This window comes from Sceloporus undulatus, chromosome 7 (assembly GCF_019175285.1).
Source record: "Sceloporus undulatus isolate JIND9_A2432 ecotype Alabama chromosome 7, SceUnd_v1.1, whole genome shotgun sequence".
NCBI classification, from domain to species: Eukaryota; Metazoa; Chordata; class Lepidosauria; order Squamata; family Phrynosomatidae; genus Sceloporus; species Sceloporus undulatus.
In genome coordinates this window covers 12,634,033-12,658,484 of record NC_056528.1, presented here as the reverse complement: position 1 = coordinate 12,658,484, position 24,452 = coordinate 12,634,033, and the positions used below count along the sequence as shown (strand labels likewise).

The following is a 24,452-nucleotide window of genomic DNA, read 5'->3' as shown; positions in this document are numbered from 1 at the left end:
TTGGCTTCTTGATGGATGGTTAAGAGGAAACTTTTTGTTACTAGATGGATAAATATTTTGTATTAGGTTTTCTTGGCCAGATTTGTTCAGAGAGGGGTAGTCCTTGCCTTCCTCTGAGGCTGAGTGAGTGTGACCTGCCCAAAGTCACCCAGTAGGTTTCCATAGCTGAGCAGTGGATTTGAATCCTCGTCTCTGGGCATCGTCCAATGCTCAAACCACTATGCTGCGCTCACTGTGACTGTGCACCATAATACATTGGGACTTGTTAACCCAAGAGACTGCCTTCTCCCTCCTTTATAGCCATCTGGAGGTGCATTTCTGCTGGCCCTGCACATGGCAGTGTGGTGGTGCCCAGCATGTGGAATACACTTCTGCTTGATGTCAGAAGTACAGAAGTTAGGTGCATAACATTTACTTCTGCAAACTTTTCTAGTGCAGTTCATCCTACCATGTGTTTTCCTCTTATGAAGAATGCAGATATTGTAAATCATTTTTATTTATTGTGTGTTTTATGGTGGTTGTTCTCAGCTTTGAAATCAATAATGCATGAAATAATAGCCAAAAGCCCTTTTGTTGCTGTGACACACGTAAGTAATATTGTCTGACATGGAGGTGTTTATTTCCTCTTGATTTCTTTGGGTTGTATTCATCTCTCTCTGCCTCCTTTTAAAACCAGCTTGGACAATTTTAATTCACAAAGGTGGAACAGTCTGTGAGTTGAGGACATAAACAATATTTCCCTTGGTCTCAGACTTCTTTCATTGCCTTTTGCCATCTATATAATGAAACTAGCATCTCTTCTCCTGCCAAAATCCCAGCTGCTGAGTTTTCATTTTATCTCTGGAAATATTTCCACTGTTTGCTGCAAAGCCCTGATCGGCCATTGATAGCAGTGGGGGAAACCCTTTGTAAAACAGAAGAGGAGCCTAACAAGTGAACTTCAAACTAGGGCCGTTTTGTTTTGATTATTCCTCCTTGAAGGGATGTGTTTGTGAAATTCACCGCTCTGAAATGTTTTGAGGCATGAAGCCAAGAAGGGCATTCAAGCGCTATATTTAAATGTTGAGGCAGGCTTTGAAAAATATACAATAATGCATAATGTAAATTAAAGGAAGTAAATTTTCCAAAATAGGTATTTGAGGTAGTAAATATCCTATAATCTTGGCCTGGGATTTGTATTTGCTTGATCTGTGAAGAGAAATCAAAGGCAGCCTTTAAAAAGGCAAGGGTAGAATGAGCAAAGCTGAATTTTAAATCTGTGTAGGAGAGAGAAAGAGGACATTTCTTGATTTTATTCACCAGTTGCAGAAAATGCCCTCTGAGCCATCAAGGTTTGATTTAAAATCTGTTGCTATTCTCAATGCAAAAGGAATATTTGTTAACCAATTCAAAGTTCAAGGGATAATTTATGAGTTTTAATCCATGCTGTTTCTGAGTGAGCGCCTCTGAAGTCAACTTCTCGGAGTTCGATGTGTGCTCTGAATTATTCCGCAGCCCATTTATTCATCCCAGCATTTTTAATGGAGTCTTATTTGTTTCTAATAACTATCCAAAAAGAAAGGAGGCACTGAATATACCCCACAGGCCTGGTTTATCTTGGTGGAGGAATGAAAGAGAAAAGACGAAGCCTGTTTGTGGACCTGTTTCATTTTTAGTTAAACCAAGCTTTCTTTGAATTTCATTTACAAAGGAGAAGTCTTTACATTAAACTCTCTCACCAAAGATGGCAGAGCTTTCTTTTCTGTGTTACATAGGTGCAGTTTTAGCATCTCCCAGCCCAGACTGTAAAGCTTATTTGTGATTGTTGATGATGTAAAATTAAATTCTATATTTCTAGTTTGCGTAAAAAAAGGTGGAAAGGAATGGTGCACCTTTAAGATGAACTGGTTTTTATTGTAGCATGAGCTTTTGTGGATATGAATCCACTTCTTTAGGCCCAGTATTAAGGAGTATTAAGGCCTCAGGTAAATACCCTAAAGACACCAGATCCCATCTGATCTTGGAAGCTAAGCAGGGTCAGCTCTGGTTAGCAATTGGAAGAGAGACTGCAAATGAATGCCTATATAGAAAGACTATATTTCAAAGGAAGGAACAGGCAAAACCACCTCTGAGTATTTCTTGCCTATGAAAACCCTGTGCAAAAGGCATGGGGTTGCCCTAAGTTGACATTCAGCTTGAAGGCTCATACACACAAAACAATCATTATATGGCTGATGGAACATTGATTTATGGAACCATTCCTATCTCTTCACTTTACATATAGATCTTTTCCCAGATGTCGTGTTGTCCTGCAATTCAGAGGCACCAAAACTCAAAAGCAGGAATGATCTCTCATACAACTAGGGCAAGGACCAGGACCTGAACAACAAATATTCTGCTGGGATTGTTGTTACGATGGAGACGACGCATAGCAGTAGCTTCATTAGTACAGAATGTATCCATTCCAACAAGAGTTGCATGGGCCTGAAGCTACAAAATTGTTTCTGTTTCCTCAGCTAAAGGAAGAGCTGATCAAAGTTCTTGAAATAGATCAAAGTTCCTGAAATAGCGGAAAATGACAGACTGATGGGTTGTCTATCAGATATTGAAGAAATGCGTTGGAAGTCATCTGAGCTAAAAGCTGGGCTTTTATTTATTTCCTGCTGCAGAAATACTGAGGGGAAGACTGGAAATAATGTGCTTTTGTAGACGGAAATTTGGATTTGTTTAATTAATACAGAATTGTTGCAAGGATGCTACAATTTTTAATGCGAAACAAAAGTTCTTCTTATTGCTCATCAAGATCCTGATGACTATGCAATGCTAGTGGGAGTGAGCTGCCCACTATCAGACCTAATAATAATAATAATAATGATTTATTTATAGCCCGCCCAATCACAAGGAATCCAGGCGGGTTACAACAGTAAAAATAAAGAAAATAAAATACAATAAATAAATAAAATACAATAAAATTAAAGAGAGCAAAGTGAGTACATTCACAGTTAGGCCTGATGGAAGTTGGGCCTCTCTTTTTCACTCCCTCTCAGGTCTGATGATGATGTCATGGAGGGAGGGCTCTTCTTCTTGAGGCAAGGATTTTATTTTAATTAATTTTAATTTAATTCTTCTCATTAAATTTAAGAGAAGAATTGGTGGACAGAGTGACATAAGTCACAGTAAATGGGGAGTAGAACTAGGTAGGGAAGGCCTGCCGGAAGAGATCCATCTTAAGAGCCTTCTTAAAGGCTGTAAGAGTAGAAATGTCACGAATCTCCTTCGGCAGGTCATTCCATAGCTTCGGAGCTGCGATGGAAAAGGCCCTCTGGGTGACTGAACTTAGCCTAGATTTTATTGGCTGAAGTAGATTCTTCCCCGAGGACCTTAGAGTGCGGGACGAATAGTATGGAAGTAGGCGATCTCTTAAGTATTCTGGACCCAAGCCATGTAGGGCTTTGAAGGTAATCACCAACACCTTGTACCTTGCCCGGAAACTAATTGGCAGCCAGTGAAGGGATTTCAAAACCGGTGTTATGTGATCGGTACGACGAGTACCTGTAATTAACCTGGCTGCCATATTTTGTACAAGTTGAAGTTTCTGAACTTGGCACAAGGGTAGCCCCATGTACAGCGCATTACAGAAGTCCAATCAAGAGGTGACTAGCGCATGTACAACTGTTTCAAGGTCTCCCTGCTCCAGGAAGGGGCGCAGCTGGCGTATCAGCCGAAGCTGATAACAAGTGCTCCTGACTGTCGCATCTACCTGAGCTGTCAGGTGAAGCGACGAGTCAAGGAGCACCCCTAAGCTGCGGACAGAGTCTTTCACGGGAAGTGTGACCCCATCCAGAACTGGCTGACATAATTCCATACCTGGGCTTGGGTTTCCTATAACAAGTACCTCCGTCTTACCTGGATTCAGCTTGAGTCGGTTATCCCTCATCCAGTCCATTACCGCCCCAAGACAGGCATTCAGAGGAGAGATGCCATCCTTAGTCACTGCATCAGTCTGAGACATAGAGAAATATATTTGGGTGTCATCAGCGTACTGATAACATCCTGCCCCATGTCTCCGGATGATTTTTCCCAGTGGCTTCATGTAAATGTTAAACAGCATAGGAGACAATATTGCGCCCTGGGGTACACCAAATTTTATCTTTCTTTTAGAAGAGCAACTGTCTCCTAGCGCCACCATCTGGAATCTGCCCGAGAGGTAGGACCGGAACCACTGTAGAATAGTGCCTCCGATACCTAACTCTCTCAGGCGTTCCAGAAGGATACCATGGTTGATGGTATTGAAGGCCGCTGAGAGGTCTAAGAGCACCAGCAGGGTCACACTTCCCCTGTCGATGCCTAGACGGAGATCATCAACTAAGGCGACCAAGGCCGTCTCAACTCCGTATCCTGCCCTGAATCCGGTTTGAAATGGGTCCAGATAATCAGCTTCATCCAAGACTGCCTGTAGTTGATTGGCGACCGCCCTCTCAATCACCTTGCTCAAGAATGGTAACAACGAGACTGGCCTATAGTTATTTCTATCCAGAGGGTCCAGGGAGGGCTTTTTAAAGAGTGGTCTGACCACTGCCTCCTTAAGACAAGAAGGCAGGGTACCCTCCCTGAAGGATGCATTGATTATATTTTTCAGCATCAGCTTGACTATATCACCCCCCCTGGACAGCCAGCCAGGATGGGCAAGGGTCAAGAGGGCAAGTCGTTTTTTTCAGACTACTAAGGAGCTTGTCCACGTCCTCAGTACTTACCGACTCAAATTGATCCAGTCTAACAGTAATGGCGGAGGCGTTGGATGCCTCTCTCATTGCTTCTGACTTAAAGTTGGCATCCAAATCAGCTCTTATCCGAGAGATTTTATCTGTGAAATAATCATTAAAAGCATTACAGTAAGCTATGGTTGACTCTAATAGAGGGTTCTGGGTGGGAGGCAGTTGTGTTAAACTCCTTACCACCCTGAACAGCTCAGCTGGACGAGATTTCACAGACGCGATAGATGCAGAGTAGAAAGATTTCTTGGCTGCATCTATCGCCATTTGATAGGACCTAAGAAAAGTCCTATGAAGTATCTTATCAGATATGAGTTGAGATTTCAGCCAACGCTTCTCTAGTCGTTGTCCAACCCGCTTCATTTGTTTAAGCTCTTCAGTGTACCAAGGGTTACGGTTTTTACTGGGTTGGAAAGGACGCTTGGGAGCGATCATGTCTATAGCTCTGGTGATGTTGTTATTCCATAAATTAACCAGAACTTCAACAGAGTCACTGGCACTGCCAACAATAGAACCCCCTAGGACTTCTTGGAACCTAATGGGTTCCATCAGCCTTCAAGGGCGGACCATTTTAATTGGTCCTCCACCCCTAGAGGGAGGAATAGTAGTCTCCAGACCAACCTTAACCAGGAAATGATCCGTCCATGATAATGCGGAGATACTAGTTATTTCTGCCCATGGATATGCCTGTTCGGTACAGAAGACCTAACCAAGCGTTTTGTTCATCTCTCTGTTCTAGATAAAAAAAAAACAAATGTGTGGGTGCCAGGAAGACTCCACCTTCCCTCCAATCCCCCATTTAATTCTTAATGCGTGAAGCCATTCTGCGTTAGGCCCAGTAAACACAATTTTACTTCAACCAAATGGATAGTAACTATAACCAAGCACACAAACACAATTTGAGCCAAAGTGGGAAAATGGTGAGGGGAGAAAAAGAGGGAGCATTGTGGGGTGTTGGGTTTAAGCCTATATCATATGAACTTGGACCTCTGCCCTTTTACGTTAGATGTCTGTACTGGGTTCTCTGCATGTGGCCCTATCTGTACCTAGAACAGATAAAGCCAGAAATTTCCCTGGAAGCCAAGATGACTAATGTGAGGCTGTCGTACTTTGGTCACATCATGAGAAGGCACGACTCATTGGAAAAAGCAATAATGCTTGTTAAGATAGAAGGTTGTAGAAAGAGAGGGCGGCCACATACAAGATGGACTGACTTTATTAGGGAGGTCACAGATATGAATTTGCAGGAACTAAGCAGAGCCATGGAGGATGAGGAGTCTTGGAGCTGTCTCATCCACAGGGTCAACATGAGTTGAGATCAACACGAAGGCAGTTAACAACAACTGCATGTGGTCAGATGTACCTTTCAGTCCTGTCTTTACACTTGAGGAGTCCTGATTCAATTTATAACCTGGTGGAAGATCAAATGGGGAGCTTAGGTGGGTTACAGACCGCCATTTAGGATGTGCTCTGCGCGTCCTAGGGTTAGGAAGGGTTGCCCCTTCCTAACCGGCCCTGTTCCCAACACGCGCGGAGCGCGTCTTAAATGGCAGCGCCCATCCACATGGGTGCTGCCATTTTTATGTTGTGGATGCTGTGCGTCCACACGTGGCGCGACAGAAGTGATGCCGCGAGTGCGTGCCTCGCACCTCGCGGCGCCACTTCCGGGGGCCAAAAAGGAGCGCCATTTTGGTGCTCCTTTTTCGCTGCGGCCGGAAGCCTCGTAGTCTGGCCACTGGGGCTTCCCGCCGCAGCTAATGGCGGCGGCGGGAGAACGGCCGCTTGAGGGCGGTCTGTAATGCGCCATAGTTTGTTCTGAAAGCATTTTGAAACTTGTTAGTGAGTGTGGCTAATCCATAGCTCTGGTAAATCTTGAGAGCCATTGAAACAGAAATTAATATAGCTGTCTTGTCCCTGGAATTAAAGCGGAAAGTACTGTAAAGGAAATGTAGTGGCTGTACAAAGTCTCTGCTAACTGGATCTTTCTTGAAAAGGAACAGGCCTGCAGTGGTGCCTAACAGATGGAAGACGACTTAACTGCCTGAACTTAGTTCCTTGTAGAGTCATCTAAAGCTTTTTAATGCGCGATGCATTGTGTTGCTGTTTCTCCTCCCCATCCCCACCTTTTGTCCCTTTCTCCAGGGGAGAGAATAAGAGTGGAGGGGAGAAGTGGATGTGGGGAAGGCGCACGCTCTCTTCTCAGGGCAAACGGAGAGCTCTTTTTAATTGAGCAGAAACATGTGGAAGGATCAGGAATATCTTGAGGGATTACAGGGAAAAAATTCCAAATTTGTACTTCTTACTGCTTGTACTTGGAGCAGGTTCTGCTGGGAATAAATGTTAGTTAGTGTGACCTGTGACCTTCAGAACTGTTGACATGGATTTCAGCCAGAAACTAGCCACAGAACTCCTTTGTTCAGCTCATTCATGGCTCCTTGAAAACTCCCCGTCAGTGGAAGTTGCCAGCTCAAAAGCAAGGAAAGCAGAGCCCCCTTTTTTCCCATGCTTTGGAAACACTGGACTCCCCTTCACTGGCAAGGCTATTTTAATAGGACTCCATGGCCCAAACACGATCAGAATTGACAGCTTCCTGGCTCAGGCTTGCCAACTGGCTGGGCACCGAGGCACCGGGGAACAAACAGCTTTGGGGGATCATGGTGTGTGTCTGTGCGCTTGCGCAGGAGAAATGCAGCTTGCCAGGATCACCATATTCCTTCACCTAAACTTACAAGCTTTCTCTTTTAACCGTCATAAATTTTACCATCCATGTTTTTAATTGTTGAACAAGCAACAGGCTGCTAACATCCTCCAATGCCTTCTCCTTTACGTATTCCCTTTGTTCATTCCTCCTCCACCAAAAGAGAGGCTTCGAAGTAAGAAAAGCTCTGGTTTGTCTTAAGTTGCATAAATGTCACTGCATTCAGTTTAATAGTTTTGCTTCTTGTGGCATGCTGAAGTAGAATAGGGCTTGAGTTGGTGTTTTCCACTATGCGTGTGACCAATGCAATGCACACCTTCTTGTGTGTAGGAGGAATGATTGCATGCAGCAATACTTGGTGCAGTTGCTATGACTGTATCATTCCACGACCACCAAAAAATTAGCCTCTTTCTCATTCCTAGTGGTCTTTGAAGGAAAGGTAATACAACAATGTAACCAAGGGACCAAAAGATGCATTTGGAAGTCAGTTCCTAGGAGTCTTCCCTCTGTTGTTCTTTTGAGACATTGCATTGGCCCCAGCTTGCCAGTCTTATATGCGCACAGGAGATGGACCAGAATACCCACCAGCTCTTCCTTATGTAATGGGGCTTGAACGTACTGTAAGCTGGCATGGCTACTAAGGAAACGCAAGACGCACCAGGAAGATGCCATGGTAACCCGGCTCAGGCTCAGCTGAACTTTGGAAAGGACATCATGTTAATCATGCGGCTGGAAGCCTGTGAACATGGAGACCTCCTTCCTTCTCCCTTGTTCCTCAGAGAGATTGCCTGCAGCCTGTATACAGGGAAACGATGGAGGAAGCTTTCCCTGAGACTGTTTTGCATTTACAGAAGTGATCGACTAAGCTTGCCATTGGGTTTATGGTAGCCTGTTCTGTAGTGGCTTGCAGCCAGACCTTTTGACAGACAAACTAAGTTGCATTGCCTACATCTTTACTCTTGGCTCACTGAGTGGTTGTATCTCCCCCTTCCTCCTTTTTAAAGTGGTCACCAGCAGGCATTTATTTTTCCTTCAGTGTTCACAGCAAGTGGGGTGTGCTTGAGGGCAGCCATACTTTTTGCCCTGGGATTAAGTTATGCCGCTGCTTTTTTCTAATTCTCTTGCAGCCAAAAGGACAGGGAGTTGTTTACAGAAGGAGCCCATCGATTCTGGCTCATTCTGCTGAAGCATTCAAGCAGCAAGACCTGCACAGTCTGTTTGGCACAGTAGCCACTCTCAGCTGGCCCCTTGCCCTCCTGCTGTTTGGCAGGGCAAAGATGTGCCAAATCTCCCATTGTAACAGAGCAAGGCCTGCCTGCAAATCTGCTTGTAGTTAGCCTAGGGGGCTTCTTGGCAGTGTTCTGCAGCCCATTGATTTAGCTGCAATCCGTTTTCCTTAATATTTTCCATCTGGCCAGCAATGACCTCGGAAGGGAAATGCGGAACAGGGTTCGGATTAGGAAAACTGCCATGGAAAACCTGCTTCCAAGTCTCACTCTGGAACTTGCAGGGATGGATGGGTGCCATTCAGAGCTAGAGAGAAAAGGGGATTTGTTGTTGTTGTTCAAATGAGACTGAAAGGATAGTTGGTTTTTCAGTAGACTGTTTCTCAAGGACTGTAGGAGCCTTGGGGCTGAAGCTAGGAAACTATTGTAGATGACTGTAGGTATTGTAGATATTGTAGGTTGGTTTTAGAACTCAAGGAAGTTCCTTCAGGTACAGAAAGTATTTGGGAAAGGTATTGGCTCGGTTTGTGTTTTACAGTGAACCTACCTAATTTGCCCTTTCCCTACCAAAACATGAACTGAAATATATCCTTTTCTTTCTATTTCCCAGTTGCCCAGATTTCGTGTTGCAGTTCTCCAATTAAAATATGCATAGGAATGAGCATATTAGGGACATTCACATCCCAAAAATTTTGTGTTAGGAGAAATGCATGTAAAAGGGCATTAAAAAAAAAAGGAAACTGATGGGAAAATGAAACAAAACAACTTTGGAAAAAGAAGAGAGGCAGAACCTGACATCCTTAAAAGTAGTGTGTGTCTTTTGTGGTAGTAGCTCTGACAATTTTGGCTGGCAGGAGAATGAACTTAACAAATCTTGGTTTTAAAAAAATAACTGGCAGATTTCCTTGCTCTTAAACTTGCCAAACAAACACCTATGATAGGCTTCCCTTAGAGTTGTCACAAGTCAAAAATGACTTGGAGGCACACAACAACAAACCCAGTTGTCTACACTTGCTTTTGAGTAACAGGCAGTGGTGTTGACTTCTTGATCTTTCCAGTTTGGTCTGTGTTAATACAAAGCTGAAGTAAAACCAACCAGGACTTGAAATTCAGCATCATTTCCCTAGACAGACCTCCGCAGCCATAGCCGTGTTGCAAAATTCAGTGCGTTTAGTGTTTCTTGAAAGTACTGTAGCTGAATCCTTTTTTTCCACAGCAGAAAGTGACTTGAGAACCATCTTCAGAGATGCTCCTAAAAGGTTCCTGAACTGTGTGCTGTTTGTATGTGTGTATATATGTATGTATATACCTCAGCCTCAGGATGGGATTAGAAAACCAAAGTTGTAGGAGCTGCCCAAACAAAAGGACTCGTAGTGAGCATGGCACCCTGCTTTATTTACCAGAGAGCCCTTCTCCTCCCATTCATTAATTAGGCCTTCCTAAGGCACCTTCTCTAGTTGCCAAGCAACTGTAACGGTAGTCGTTAAAGCCTGCCACTTTTTATTAACCCTTTGGCCCCTGGCGGATTGGGAGCTCCTCTTTTAGCACTAATGCAAAATGCATTAGCACATCACCTTGGGGAAACCCAAATCCCCAGCATCAAAGAGAGGGAAGGGGGCCGCTGCCGCCGGTTTGGAGAACCAGGTGGGAAGATTCCCTTTTTCCGTGCAGGAGCTGGTCACTCCTTCCGTTTGGGCTTGCTTGAGGGGGTCCAGAAGGCAGCTGTCAGGGGGTAAGGCTTCTTTTGACTGCTGACAGACGCACACAACATCCAGGCGTGGAGATTAGAAGGCAACTTCCTCCTTCCGAAAACAAGAGCTGGCCAGAGCCCCTGGGAGCCCTGCTGATAATTAGAGAAGGCGGAGGTGTGAGAGGAGGAGAAGCACATGTGAGAGAGCAGCCAGGGCCCCTCTTGCCAGGGGTCTCTTGCCTGCTGCAGCGGAGCTCCTGGAGCATCCTAGGAAAAGGTCTTCCCTTCAGACAGTTCTCACAGCTGTCAGGGGGCTGCAAGCCTGGCTCCATCCCTAGCCTTCGGCCAGGGACTGGAGTGGATCCGTCTCTCTCTGGGAAAAGCATTCTCATTCTCACGCTGCTGCAGGTAGCAAGTGCCAGGGTCATTGAAAATCACCACTATGCATTGGTGCCTGGTGGCTTCTTTAAGCCACGTTTGAAGGTGCCAGCTTCCCACACACTTGTTGGTGATTGGAGAAAAGAGCAGAGTACAGCGATCAGCAAAAGTGGTGCAGAGGGAGGTGGAAAGAGACCAAAGCAAAGAGGGGATCAACTGAGCCTCCCTCAGGAAGGAGTTTCAAAGGAGTAGCCACCAAGAAGGCTCTCTCCTGTGTCATCAACAGATGAACGTCTGCAGAGAGAAAGCCTTCTGGAGAATGTTAGACCTGGACAGGCCCACATGGGAATTTTCAGTCTTTCAGATAGTCTGGACCTAAGCTATAAAAATTGCATCCATGTCTCTATGCTGGGACCCACGAAACTGAGTTAGCCTTTTCATTCAAGCCAAAAAACCCTACCCCTTCCCTTCAGGGCTATCTTGGGCATATTTCTTCAGACACAAGCCTTATTATGTTTTGTGGGGTTTACTCCCAGGTGACTGTGTATATGATTACACCTTTAGGCATGTTCCCCTCAGGTTGAGCTCTACTTGAGTTGATGAAGTTTCTTAGGATTGCATGGTATTAGGAAGCATCTTTAAGATTATACGGACTTTATCTTGGGTCTCTGTGGGAGAGTCAAGGGAGTCTCTGCTTCTTCTTTCTCCATGCCCAGATTGTTTCAAACCAGAGAAGAGGAACAGGGGCTTGTTTATTCCTGGCTACATCACTGCAGCTGCAGAAGTAATCCTGGGCTCTTCCTCAACTCCAAGGTAGAGGAAGGTTGGGCTTCCCCTCAGAAAAAAAAAATCTGCTGTAGTGAGTGCAGGCATGACTCCTCGGAGTGTGGTAGAGTCTCCTTCTTTGGAGGTCTTTAAGCAGAGGCTGGATGGCCATCTGTCGGGTATGCTTTGACTGAGATTTCCTGCATGGCAGAATGGGGTTGGACTGGAAATAATAGAATCATAGAGTTGGAAGAGACCACAAGGGCCATCCAGTCCAACCCCCTGCCATGCAGGAAATCCGGCCCTTGTGGTCTCTTCCAACTCTACGATTCTATGAGTCTGAATTTCTAGACAATATGCAGGCCTCTGGGATCTGATCTGTTTTTCAAGTGGCTGTGGACAGTTGTGTTTCAATCATAGCAAAGTGTGGTTCATTCTCCTATCCAGTGTTTGCAGTTATCTCCTTTTCTCTTAAAATTCATGTAAGCTTTAGTATGTGCCATTTATTGTTTCTAAGAAGGGTGGCAGCAGTGGTGTCTTGCGAGCACCTGCCCATCACAATGGAACTGACAGCGAGCAGGTTTCCCAACTGCTTGATGGACTGGCCTAACATATTCCACAAGGAAGTGTAAGCTGGTTGTCAGTCACTCTGGGCACAGTTCTAACCTTAGGCCTTTGGGGATGGGATCGTTGTCACTCCAGACCTCACATTCACGTTTTCCTTAAGGCACCTTTCCCCATGCTTCTCTTCACCAAGTTTATGTATTGCTCCCCCTTTTATTATTTGTTAGTCCTTAACCACCTCTTTGTCTGTCTGGTTTAAATCTCAGTTCTGCAAAAGCTTTGGTGATACAAAAATAAAGTTAAATAACGTATAACTAGATCTCTCAATTTGAAATCACACAGTTGTGCATTTTTATTGTTTAATACTGCATTTTTGATGCTATGTTTGCTTTTTTAAAAAAAATCCACATAATAAATATAAAATTCACTAAATCCACTTACATTGTATTCATTTCCATAGTTGTTATTATATTGGTATATTTTCTTCTTTAACTTGTTTAACTTTCATATCGATCTTTCTACTATACAGACTTTTCCCCAATAGCTTATATATTTCTCCTCTTGAATTTCAACTAATACTCACAACATCAACACTAATATTTATAACATTGATGCTGAATTTGTTTTGTGAGCTGTTCTGAAAACTTGCATTATGGGCGGCTGTATAAATACAGCAAATAAGACAGACTACTGACAGGCTTGCTGTGTTTGTATTTTAATAGCCGGGGTTTCTTACTGCCTCTGCAGTTATCATTGTTTCCTTCTGGAATCTTTATGGAGGTTTGAAAGTCCTTGCTGTTTGATCAGATGGATGGAAATGAAAACCTTGAGTTTGGCTGCCATGAGGAAAGTAGAAGGGCGAGTTCCAAGCAAAGTTGATATCTCATATGATAAACTCTTAGACTGGCCAGAAAACCCAAAAAGCAAAACAAAAGGTTGATGCCTTTGGTTGGATTGATGAGAGAGGCATGGAAAGATAGGCTAGGAATTAAATTTGGGAACAAGCAATTCCCACTCATTGTTCACATTTACTGCATTGCATTTGTATACAGAATTATAATAAAACACGTCAGCTGCATTGGAGATGCTGTCTGCTACTGTGAAGAAAATGGAAAGGTTTGTGTTTGACAGTAGGGAGCAGCCGGCAATGGCTACCTGTTATTGAGGAATGAGACCGTGAGACTTACAGGAGCTTCTTTACAATGGTTCAAAGCTTTCTTGCTTATAAACAAGAGGAATAATACCGCTCTCATCTTCCAAATTTCAAGACAGCCTGTTTGCCATAGATAAATCTTACAACTTCTTCTCTGTCAACCACATTGCATGAACATCAGTATCTCCATCTTCTTGCCAAATGTGAACCCAGCTCCCCTCCTTTGCCAGAAGGCTGCCCTTCACTGTTTTTATTAGAGACGTTTTTGTACTCTTAATAGTTTGTGTTTGCTTGGTAAATGCAAACAGACTTTCATTTTGAGTCCTCTGTCTCTACCTTTATTAGGTGTCACAAAGGCCCCCCCCCCCCTTCCCATCTTTGTTCTCTGCTATGTTTGCCTCAGAACGCCCTCCTTTTGCTTTCGGGCCAAGAAAATTAAAAGAACTTTTACAGCTGTGGATACAGGGGAGAGCAAGGAGGCAGCGCCACTGTGCTCCAGAGTTTATTGGGGCTCCAACCTATTTTCATGGACATTAACGTAGCTTGGAGAAACTGTAAAACTGCTCCATCTCCCCTATACCCTGCAACCAAAATGCTTTGCAGGCTAATGGGCAAGCGCGTTCAGAGCTATGTTTTCCTGAGTGTCGCCTCAAGGTACACCGAAAGGAATGTTCCTGCCTGCTGGGTCACAGCATGGAGAGGAACAACCTGAACTTCAAAGGTCTCTTGCAGTCATGAGGGATCTGTTTTGTGGTACAGAGAGCTTAGCCTTCTATCTTCAAGAAGCATCTGCTGTTATGGAGGTCCATCTTGAGACTGTGTTTGCAGTGGAGTCTTCCAATGGAAGATCCAAAGTGCAGGAGGACATTTCTAGTCTCTCGCTTCCCTTTGTTCTTTCCTTTCTCTGCTTGCAGAACCTCACAGAGGGAGATTCATATGATAGCCAGCTGTCAAGATTGATGGGCGTGACTTGGAACTTTCATTTGAAATTAAGAAAGAAAGAACACTGTAGATCAGGGGTAGGCAACCTTTTTGAGCCGGGGGCCGGGTTGCTGTCCCTCAGACAACTGGGGGGGCCAAAGCCAAAAAATAAATTATTAAATATTTTTTTTAAAAAATTAAATACATAAATAAACCGGGACAAATGTAGGACAACATTTTCAAATGGTGGACATTTTTTTAAAAAAGTGGAGGACACGCAAAAATTTTTGCTGATTTTTAATTTTTTTTTTAATATAAATGCATGTTTCTGAGGCGTCTATAGACAATTGCCCCCCTTGCCCCTGCGCGCGAGAGGCCAAAGGCCCTGGCGGCAATCGGTGGCAGGACCGGGCTGGGGCCAGTCCCAAGGCCTCACTGGGCCGCATGCGGCCCGTGGGCCGCAGGTTGCCTACCCCTGCTGTAGATCATAGGTTTTTAGGTCTGTGGAAAAAGAAGCTTTACAGGGATTCTGAATGATAAATCTGGGCAATAGTTTCTGTGAAGAAAGACTGAATGAGAAGGGTGAGAGTGAGATGTCTGAATTAAATAGTTTCATGCAAGGATTTGCTCACTTGATGCCATTGTGGCTTCTCCATCAGTACATATTCAGATGGCCAGCTGCATATGCTTCTTTCAGCAAAGCAACCCAAGAAACTGGGTGGGGAGATCACTTGTCTCCCAGTTAGATTGCTGCTTGCTTACAAAACCCCTGATTGAATTGTTGCTGTTGTTTTGTGCTATTCCTTTTGAGTTTGGTGTATACAAATTAGAATTGCCTGTCTGCTTCACAACCCTGTGTGACTCGAGTTCTTGTTTGTTTGCACATTATCATTTCTACAGTAGTTCAAGCACTTGGCTCCATTTCTCTTTTATGAAAAGGTCCCTTTCTCAGGAGAAGCTAGCAGGCCACACTGGGACTGCCAAACATTTTGTCTCTCTGCTTATTGTGACTGTACCCCTGTTTTCTTCTTGTAGCATAACCTCATTTGTGGGAATCATAATGAAGGCTGAGCTGAAGTTCCTCCTCAAAGAAGGCCCTTTAGTTCTCTAAGGGAAGTGTTCCAGCTCACTGGCCTACCACATGTGCTTGAATGCAGAAGGTCTCTGGTTTGAGCCCTGCCATCTCCAGGTTGAGTTGGGGGGAAAAAACCAACCTGAGGTCAAGGAGCATGGCTAACAGTCAATGTAGACCAGCAATGGGAATCATCTAACCCTTCCAGATGTTGTTAGGCCCCAGTTGCCAATAGCCCTTCATAGTCAATAGTCAAGGATGCAGAGAGTTGCAGTCCAACAACTGGAGGGCCACAAGATTTCCATCACTGGTGTAGACCACTGTAAGCTAGATGGACCAATATCCTAACTCAATGTAGGTCTCTTTTCTATAGTCTTAGGAGGATGTTTAGCTTGAATTTGGGGACAGGGGAGTTGGGGGATAAAACCAACTCCACCTCCCCTTATTTTAACACTTTCCCCACAATTCTCTGTGGGAAAAATACTGTATTATCTTTCATTGATGTATTTGAGGGGATCTGTGGCTGGAGGGAGACTTTTATTTCCATCTCCTTTGCTTTCTGAAAATTGAACTTCTCTATGGACATAGCAGTAAAGTGTGGGGAAATTCATTTTAATATTCTTCTTTAAATTCAGATTTCTTTAGCACTTGGGTCCAAAATGGATTGCACACTGCCTTGATAATAGCTGGCCTTTCTCCCTCAACAGCTTTTTCTACAATGAGACTTTTTTTTCTATCAGTGTTGCCTTGTGGTTGTATATGTATTGTTCTTCACATCCTCATCTTGTCGCTCAATATGTATTTCAGGTTTATAATTCTTACAGACAGATGGGGGTTTCTGCATATGTTAAGAAATACACATAAAGTGATATGTGTAAGCGTTTGTTCTGGGCCACGTTCTTTTAAAATCTGGGGTCATGTCTTGTCTTTGATGCAGCCTTTGGGGCTGCATGCTCTGACTACAAAAGTTTAAGGGAAGTCTCTTGGGACTGTGCAACTAAACAAACTGCACTGCATGGAAAGATCAACGGAGCATTCCTCAAAAGGACCTTGGTGAAGAGAACCGGCGGAGGCCATGAAAGCCAGGAGGCAAAGGCTTCAGGGGCCTCTTTCTTCAAAGGCTGCGCATAGAGGAACCCCCCACCTCCCGAACGGATCTGGTTCTGATTGTTGTGAGGCTGAGGTTGAATTCCCTGCATTGTCGAAACTGAACAATTAGGGCTTGTGTCTTAAGGAACTGTGTTGGTTTGTTCTGAGGTAGGTGAGCTAGCAGCCCATCAACATGCATAGTTGTTGCTATGGCAATGTGTGTGTATAAGTAAGGGCACAACATACCCCTTGCAGGAGTGTTTCTTAAGCTTGCAAAGTGTGTGATTGTGTCACTATAGTGGATTGAGAATCTGCAAGTGCAGAATGGAGAATTAGCAATGGGCAGAGCCACAAAACATGTTCAGGCACATTTAGGGTAGGCAGGAGGGTTACCAAAGAAAAGGGACTTGTGCTTATTATAAGTGGATGGCCTGGGACTTAGCATAGATGTAATTTCCTGCAAGTGCGTTCCAGCAAAAGATGGTAGAGAATTGTCCCTTTCCCCACGTGTACAACGTGTTAATAAAAACATGGCGGGTGTCGGAGGTCTTGTTGTTTGACCTAGCTTTTGTCAGATGGAGGGGAGACTTAATTGCTGTCTTTCTGGCATAATAGATTTATATAAATAAAATAGGTGCTTATGGATTTCGCTTAAGCACAGTGTTGTTCTCATGCCAAAATGAAGAGTGGGTGGAATGAGGATGATAGAAGTCCCCTTCCATCTTCTGCACTGGGAATGTTTAAGTAGAGGCTGGATAGCCATCTGTCAGGGATGTTAGAGCTGTTTCTTGCATTACAGATGCTGTGTTGAACTGGCATTTGGCTAGATGGTCTCCAGAGTCTCTTTGGGCTCTGTGGCCCCAAACCTATGGATTATGTTTTGGGACTAGTTCTGGGTCAAATAGTTGTTTTGATTGCGGGAGGAGGGAATTTTATGCTATCCTGATAAAAAGTAGAAGTGTTTAATCTCTGACTAGTAATTTTTCATGAATAAAAATGCAGCTGCACCTCCTGGTTGCAGTGAACATCTTAGTGAGCTTGCTTGCCATATCGTCCTAGGAGGGGTGCAATAAATGAGTGGGCTTTGCTTTTTCTGCCCCTTGGCAAAATGACATGCTCCAGGATTATGCTGTTCCACCTTGGACACAAGATTGCCAGGGGTTGAGGGCTCGGCCCCGGATTCCCAGGTGAGCAACAAAGTTAACCTTGTCTCCCCATTGCCCCCCGTTGCCAGCCCACTTGTGAAGCAGCCGCCCTCTCGCACCCATGAGGCATTTTTGCACCTTCTCTTCGTTACACCTGACCTTGGGAGCGCTTGGTACTGGGAGATAACCTCTGCGATTTAGAAGATCCCGTGCCTACCTCTCTGCCATTCTAATGAGCTCTTTAAAAAGGAAAAATCAAAGGGATGTTAATGGTGGAATCTTCACATTTCAAAGGGAAGGATATTTATTATACAAACCTCCGACTCATTAGGAATGTCTCGATGTGAGAAGAAACAGCTGCTTCAGCTGGGGAGGGGGAGAAATATCCTCCCCCTCCCACCGCCTCTCTCTTTAAAAGATTGGCAGAGATCAGCTAATATTTAAATTTTGTTTCTCACTGAACTGTATAGCAAATCCTTCAGCACATTTTCACATGGTCTGTTGTGCTGCGTTCATTAAAAACAAAAATAATACCCAGAAATATTTGTGTTCCTTCTAAAAACGTGTTGTCAAGCAACACTCCTCCCATAACACAAGTTGGCTCTGTAGTGAACATATGAATCCCCTTCCTCTTGTCAGACCATCGATCCATCCCTGGGGTTGCCCTGGCTTTTTTATTCACTCATCAACCCATTCACCAAATGAAAATTTTATTCATCAGATGCAATTTTTGGGCCATATTTTATTTACACTCTGTCAAAAATGTGTGTATGCTCTGAGTCTGGCCAATTTTAACTGTGCATAAATCAAAGGACAGATTAGGGAGCAGTCTTCCCAAGAGAGGATCATCCGTGGAATTGGTAAATCAAATGTTTCGTCACTGAAATGGGAAAGCTACTGTAAATTGCAAGAGAAAAGAAGAAGTAAGGCGATTGACAGCACTACCACCCCCGCAACCCAGTTGAATATTGTTGAGTATTGAGGATCCACATTGAACTCTGGCTCAGATTAAACCCTGGATATAATGACTAGACCAGAGGAGGCCCTTCAGTCGTGGTCATTCAGATACCTTGGAGATCTCATGAGAGAGACACAGGAAGCGTTGCGTTTCCTGTTGTTGTTTATCCCTAGTATCTGGCACTCAGAGAATTATTTATAGACTTCATTGAGATTTCATGTTTAGCCTTTTGAATATTTTTGTCAGATGGTGAGCATCTGCAGAAGCCAAAAGATAAAAGAACCCCTCACCAGGCCATGTCATGCTTAGGCAGTAGTAATTCATGTGAGGAAATGGACCCAGCCATATTGTCCTTTGGCATGTGCTGTGCTGGTCCTGAGGCCATATTTTACCCTGGAGAAATGGATTTCCAATCCTCTGTTTATCTCCTTTGGGATGGTTGTAAAGTTTGATGACCCAAGAAGAAGACAGTCTCTGGAGCTTTCTGACCCAGCGGTCTCCTATCTCTTCAGGCTTCATGTTCAACAGCTGATCTGTGAGGCTTGTGAAGTTCTTTGTTTGCTTTGTGAACACTTGAAGGTTTTAATTTGTGGCTGGTAGGAGCTTTGCACTTTATAACAATAAAATGTAAGCCCAGGCATTTGTAACAGATAAACTGTTAGCTCCAATGTGTTTGCCTAATGACAATTTTTTAGATCCGTTCTACTGCGGGCTATTCTTTTTTATTAGTAGTATTTACAAAATCTTGGTGGATTAAGTCTGGTCCAATTAGTTAACGAAGAACAATGGATCACATACCTTCTGCCAGAAAAGCATATGGAATTATTTGCTGTTTTGAGCTGGAAAGGGTCATTCATGGAGGAACAGCTTAAAATGCTGCTGACACATTTATGATCCATGGGTTTTGTTTTGTTTTTTCCTTTCAGTTTGCTCTTTGAAAAGGAGTCACATCTCCCCCCCCCAGCTTGCCTGATAAAGTCTGCATGGATAATTATAAAGGACATTGCTATTAACCCCTCAGGGCTATTGTATGTGGTTGGAATAATTCTTAATGTAATTGTTAAGTTTACACCCTTTTGCAGTAGAAAAACATACATTTTCCTGATGCTTAAAATGTTTCCGGGTACTTTTGTGTCGAAACTAGATGTGACGTTTTCTTCATCATTTGCCCTTGCACAATTAATGGGGGGAGGGGAGGCTTTACTGTCACAGGGGCTGTACACACACATATATGCAAGTATGTGCTGGACTGAAACTGACCTGTCTAGGTCAGTATTTGTCTGCTTACTTGGCCTCGCGATGGCTCTTTGGGATAGAAGTCTTCCCCAGCACTACCTAAAATGCTAAGGAATGGGCCTGTGACCATGCCATGCACGAACTCACAATCAAAGCATCCTCAACAAATAGCTATCCAGTCTCTTTAAAAACCTCCAAAGAAATAGGCTGAGGGAGTGTGACTTGCCCAGTGCATTTCTGTGGCCAAGCAGGGATTTGAACCCTGGTCTCCAGAGACATGGTCCCAATGCTGAAACCTCTACACCATGCTGGCTGTCTTCCCCTTTTTGCTTGGGTGAAGTGTTACCTTGCTTTCCTAACCTGAACTTGAGTCCTTAGGAAATAAAGAAAGACGGGCTTTCTTCCCCCCTTCCTGGTAGTCAGAAAAATGTGTGGCCTTGATGAGGTGAGGAATCCTTCCTTTCCATGTGGAGAGCATGGTTGGTGGACTGTGGAGGCAGATGGTGAGTGGCGAGAGAGAGAATAGCAGGAAGCTCACTTGGCTCTAGTACAGGATTTTCATCTGGGAAGCAGCAGTCAGCTTCACTGAAGGTAACTTCGTCTTAGCTTTCATTGCATGGATTGCACTCTGCCCTGACCCTCCATGCTTCCTTTATGCTTGTGCAACAGGCTCAAAGAAGGCAACACAAGAACTCCTCTGCCAGTTTACACTGGAAACATTTGTCACGGTGTAAAAATTTTATGGTCAAAACCAGATTCATTGTCTGCTAGGTGATGCTGGAATGCATATGGCTTTTGCCCAGAAAAGCTCATGTCCTCATAAGTTTGCTAGCCTTTGTGGCCCACAGGGATCCTTCGAGTCTTGCAGAAAAAATAACAAAGTGTGCACAAAAACAACGTCAACAACATCCCCTAACATGGCCCAACAAACATGGCTCCTCCTGGAAGTCGTAAAATCCAGTCACAGTACACAAGCTACTGAATGAAGCAGTGTGAGATGCATGCAGCAGAGGGAAGGCAGACCTAGCCCGGTCATAAAAATCCAGTGTTTTTTGGTGCCCACTCTTTTTAAAGACAAACAAGCAGGCTTCCTTCAGACAGGCCTGGCTCCAGGCTTAGTGGCTGGTTTGTTCAAGGAAAGGGAGCGAGGGAGAGGGAGGCAGCCCCAGAAACGGAGGAACCACAAGCTGTCTGTGTGGCTGCATTGCATTCTCCTCATTTCTGGTCAGTATGGTCCAATTTGGGCAAGAGGCCCAGCGGTCAGGGCAGAAGAAAACTATGTCATTCCTAGATAGGCAGCAGCGGTCTTGTCCTCCAGTGACACTCTGATTTATGATCCCTAGAGTCTTTGAACTCCTGTTGCCTGGCCCAGTCGCTTGCCTATCCCTTACATTAATGTTCCTCGAACAAGATTGTTCTTCCAGCCCCTGGCCCTGTTTTTTTTGTGGCAGAGCTCTGCGCAATTTCAGCATGGAGTGCTTCCCTTCCTTTGTTTAACCTCTGACCTGTGAAAACAAGAGTTAATCAAAAGTTCTGAGGTAGCTAAGAGGAAGAGGAAGTGTTTGGTTACAAATTAAATATGAGCAAGCCATGCGCCATAAATCCCTGATGGAGCTACTAGTTTTTTTGGTACTTCAGTCCCATGCGGAGCAGGGTGTTGGGGTTATAAATCCAGCCCCTGGGTTCGGAAAAAGAAAAATGCAAAGTAAGTCTGACAGGCGGTCTTTTCCCAAGATAACTTCCTCCTCCTCCTTTCTGGTCAGATGACAGAAGTTAAGGGAACTTTTAAAGGTTTTGTTAGGCAATGTCTACATGGGAGCAAAGCAAGAAGAAGGCTCATGCCATCGGTATCCCTATTTGTAGTGAAGGCCACCAAGCCAAAGGGAGCCTGACAACCCAGAGGATAGCAATAGCATTTACATTTCTATACAGAACTCAGCACTCTACGTAGTTTACAATCTGTAAGCCAATTGCCCCCAACAACCTGGGTCCTCATTTTACTGACCTACGAAAGGATGGAAAGTTGAGTCAAACTCGGAGCCCTGTCTGGGGTCATCTGCAGGAATGGCAGGATATCAAAAGGTGATCTGTTTGGGTGCTAAGGTACCTGAGGCCAGACCTGAAAGGTGCTTATAGCAAGAAAGAACAACTTTTTATGATATTTATTATCTCACTGTGCTCTGGCTTTTGAAAATTGTCATGAACCATTTCTGTGAAAGAGCAGCTGTTACTTTTTCCTTATCTTTAAGATTTAAAAAAACCCACAGCAACAAAATGCCTTGCTTGTTTCATTGTGTATTTCATTGACCTGACTCAGAAGCACCACCACATTCATTGAGGGACAAGAGTTTTTTTTTCGGGGACAACTTGGAGTCCTTGTTGATGTTTTCAACCCTGGATTTTTTGGTTGGGCATGAAGAAGCTGGCAGAAATATGTTTCTCCCTATTCCTCGTGGGGCTTCTTGGTGCATTGAAATTGGTCCACGTCTCTAGATAACTGCTTAAGGCAGAACGTCTGTTGCATTCTTTCCCCAGATGAAAGGGCAGCGCAGGCCCCCCGGGAAAAGTGTTGGCGGTTGGTTGCGAGAGCCTATTTAGAGGAAAGGGAGCTGGTACACGGTTGCTTAGCAAAGTGAGCCCAGCTCCCCAAAGGCACACTTCGGTATGTTTTGATACTTACACCTTGGAGAAAACCATAGGCAGAGCATCTAAACCTTTTGTCAGATGTGCTGGCTTTAGTCCCGCCGTATGTGCCAATATTTCTGTTGGCTGTTTTGTTAATAAACCTCCTGTTTGAAACTGCTAAGTTGCCGTTTTTCTGGAAGTTTAAATGCCCCGTGTTTGTGGAAGATTCAGTTCTATTCCCCAGGTAGCAGAGGTGCCTGAAGGCCCTGTGTTGCATCAATGCCACCTTCAGAGAATAAAAACACTAAACACACAGATCCGCTGCAGCACACTGACGGTTTCCTTTGTCGCCTTCACCAATCCAGATACTGCAGCTAGAGATGAAAAGTTCCCAGAAATTTTGAAGCCATGGTGGTGGGAATTCCCAGTGTTTCTTTTCCTGAAAATTTCAGGGCAATTTAAATATAGGGAGGACTTATTTTCATATCAAAGTAAAAGGGTTTCCCCACTGCTTTAGGAACATGAAATGCTTCATTCATAAGTTACTTAACATATAAAATTTAAAAATACCAAAGCCTTAGGTTTGCCTCAGGAAGATTGTGAAGATATTGTATACTATATTTGAAACTATTGCAGTTTGTGCTACCTAATGTCATGTCAAAAGTAAGAAAAAATCGGAAAGAGAAATGGCAGATTTTGTAATAAACCAGCTAAAGTATATGATTTGTACAGTAACAGTCTCATAAGTCAAAATGTTAAGGACAAGGCTAGCATTGTATGTGAGTATAAAATTGAATTCAACATTGAAAGTATTGAACTCTTTGGTAGTGTAATAGTCTCACAATTAGACTGTTACACTAGTTTTATGCTCTTCTGATGAAGACAGCTACACCTACTAGGTGCAGAAATCTTGGATTTGAAGATTGTGTGCGTTTACAATATTCATTGCTCTTCTCTAAATGTGTTGATTTGTTACCTACAGATCTTCATACTACATAGTTCTTGGCATTTTGAATGAGTAAAACATCATCTCAAAAAACATTCACGAAGACATTCTTATCTTGAGAGTTTTTTCTCCTATGTTTGCCAAACTTTCCAATTTTTCCACTGGAAAAAAATTGGCTTGCGTTGGGGAAGGACAACCAAATGAAAACAGGGGTTCCACCCCTGAATTTCTCTGTCCCCAACCCACCCACCCACCCAGCGTTCATGTCTTCAGTGCTTGACGGTTGAGTGTTTACCAGATTTCTTCCTAAACTCTGAGCCAGGCAGGCTCCTGTTCCAAGGAGGCCTCTTTCCTTCTTATGGTGGCTCTTGACTCTGTTGAGGTTTGTGAAATTTAAAAATGGGAAGCAGGACTTTATTGTCCCTCTAATCCCACTGGAATGTTTATATTGTGATGACAAAACTTTGTGATTCTGTTGGCAGGTCAGTAAGCCAATTGGTCCCTGGGTTTTCTTGGAATGTTTTTTAACAGCCGCGATAATGCTGTCACACAATGTGAAAAGTTAAAGTCTTTATCAGTGTAGGGTCTATAAGCTACTGAAATTTTACTGTAGCTTTTGCAAGCTACAGACAGATGTTAACAGTCATCCCCTGTTTCTGTTACCTGTCACTGCTGCTACATCTCACTTCATTTATTACCTTAGCTTGGCTGGTGGAGCACCCGCTCCTTTGCCAATGACAAAGGCAACTGTGCTTTGGATAAGCCCTGGTGGCCCTTTTCCCTTGGATACAGCTGAATGCTCCATTGTCCCTAGTGAGAAGAGGTGTAAGAATTCTCTTGGCTTCCCTTTCCAATGTCCATAGTTTTAATGACATTTGTGGCAGCGTTATTGTATAACCCAGCTGACCTCAAAAAACTATGCTATGGAAGTTCAATACCAAACCCCATTAAAGTGATCTGTGATCTTGCAGCACACACCAGTGGAGGACTTTGTTTCTGTAAGATCACATTTCAAGAACGATCAGCATATTCATCTCTCTCTCTCTCTCTCTGTTGCTAATGGTCTTAAATCAGTGATTAATGTGTAAAGGAATATAGAGAATGCTCCTGGTGCCAAAGAACTGGCAACTAAAGCACTGCTGTGTTTGACAAGCATTGCAACATTTTAAAAACAGTGTTTGTGGACATTCTGTAAAGTAAAACAATGTTGTTGCTGTTAACCTGTGCGTTCAATG

At 43.9% G+C, this 24,452-nt stretch overlaps 1 protein-coding gene across 1 annotated transcript in view; it reads left to right on the top strand.

The window, feature by feature from the left end:
• The window catches only part of DENND1A (DENN domain containing 1A), a 171,335-nt gene that overhangs the window by 66,344 nt on the left and 80,539 nt on the right, over window positions 1–24,452 (top strand).